At 56.7% G+C, this 1,243-nt stretch overlaps 1 protein-coding gene across 4 annotated transcripts in view; it reads right to left on the bottom strand.

The window, feature by feature from the left end:
- Positions 1–1,243, bottom strand: part of LOC103731281 (serine/threonine-protein kinase WNK2-like) — an 18,011-nt gene that overhangs the window by 12,534 nt on the left and 4,234 nt on the right. The gene's annotated exons all lie outside the window — the stretch shown is intronic.

The raw sequence follows: 1,243 nt of genomic DNA, 5'->3' as shown, positions 1-1,243 counted from the left end.
GGAGGGACTCAGCCATCCTCACAGAATGTTCCAGGCCAGTACCACAGGAGGTGGATTCAGCTGACTCCCAGGTATCCTTTTGGATCCCCAGGGCTGTGAAAATGCCAGCTCAGAAACAGCAGGTCAAATAAACAGCACACACCATTTTACTCTCATGGGTGAGATGGGTCCTCAATGGGGGCTCCGGAGGGCAACAGAGCCATTCCCTGAGCTACAGAGAGACCTGGCTTGACTCAGACTCAGCCAGGTACTTCCAAAAGGTGGGGCCTCTGAGGACACCCCTCAGGCTCACACTTGGCTGCAGAAGCACCTGTACCTCCAGGCGCCTGACCTCTCCATACCTTGGGGATGGTGGTCACAACCCAGACTTCTCACCAGTACTGACCACACAGCTCACCACACACACCTCAAGACACCACTGGGGGTGGGGGCTGGCTGTGAGGGCAGACACACACCTTTCTACACCTAAGGAAAGCCATCCCCACAGGCCATCTGGGCAGCCTGGACTGGGCTAACCTTTCCCACCAACCAAACCAAGACCGCAGTAAATGTGGATGAAGGAGGTAAGCTCGGTGCTGCTATCAGACCAATTGTCTATTACAGCACTTGGCATAAAATAAGGCACTTGGGAGATTAGAGGGAAAAAAAAAAGGCCAGGTGACTGCCAGCCAAATCAGGCCAAGCCTTCTCAGGCTGTCTGTCCTGTCCCTGCCCACACTGGACAGTGGCTCTTTGCCTCTCATCCCCACACCACAAGCATGAGAGCAGGTGAGTAGTATCCAGGCCTCCCGCACAAGGCTATGGCAGTGCAGCCCCTGGGCTCTCAAGGTCCCAGGGCCTCTACCTCACCTAGAGCCCAAAAAGGCAGACAGAACCCACCCACACAGAAAAGGCTGAAGGTGCCTGGGCTGCCCTCTGAGGAGTGAGTCCCACGGGACAAGTCCCACGGCAACACCCACCCCCACGAATCGGCAGCGGAGCCAGAAGATGAGCATCTGGCCAGAGCGTGAATTAGGACACACAGCATTTCCAACAGACCACTGGTGCCTCATAGCGCAAGGACAGGACCCACCTAGTGACCAGATGACCCTGGAGACATGTCTCCTCTGTCCCTAGCAGGCACGGCCCTGGCAGGACTAGGACGTGAAGCCCCCATCCTTTCCTCCGTAGGCCTCATACCACTCTGCTAGGGCCCAGCAGGTCTCCAAGGCTGGGGCCAAGGACTAAGAGCCTCCACAAAATG

This window comes from Nannospalax galili, unplaced genomic scaffold, assembly GCF_000622305.1.
Source record: "Nannospalax galili isolate Female #2095 unplaced genomic scaffold, S.galili_v1.0 scaffold2594, whole genome shotgun sequence".
Taxonomy (NCBI): Eukaryota; Metazoa; Chordata; class Mammalia; order Rodentia; family Spalacidae; genus Nannospalax; species Nannospalax galili.
This window is presented reverse-complemented; position numbering and strand designations above follow the sequence as displayed.